Consider the following 595-nt stretch of genomic DNA (forward strand, 5'->3'; position numbering starts at 1 on the left):
GTCTTCTTGGTTTCTCCTTCCATTGCCAGATACACATATCATGTATCTGTATAAAACCTAAGAACCACCTGAGAGAAACATGGGATTTTGCTTTTCTGAGACTGATTTAAGTCACTTAATAGGGACATCTCCACTTTTGCCAATGTCACATTTTTATTTAGTCCTCTGTTGATGGACACCTACATTGGTTCATATCTTGGCTGTTTTTAATCTAACATCGTCTCTGTGACCTTTAGTTGCACCATACATGTTCTGTTGAGTTATTTTTATACTGAAATAAAATGCCCTCTGTAGCAAAGTTAACCACTGTAAACACTGGGCACATGGAGGTAACAAACTGCATCCTTCACCTCGTGCATCTGAACTCCAGTGCATTCTAGGATTTTACCAAACAGTAAGATAGCAACCTGAAACCCATTAATCTGCTCACCTTTAGCAGCAATGGGGTTTTCTTTTATGCAATTACTCTCGGATATTTAATAGGGGAGGTGATACCTTCGCCACAGGATTTTTCATTGAGAGTAACCTTCTGTCTCCTTTAATGACTTCAAAATTAATTTCAGGTACCCACAGAGACCTTCCTGTGAGTGAATAT

Source organism: Peromyscus eremicus, chromosome 23 (assembly GCF_949786415.1).
Source record: "Peromyscus eremicus chromosome 23, PerEre_H2_v1, whole genome shotgun sequence".
NCBI lineage: Eukaryota > Metazoa > Chordata > Mammalia > Rodentia > Cricetidae > Peromyscus > Peromyscus eremicus.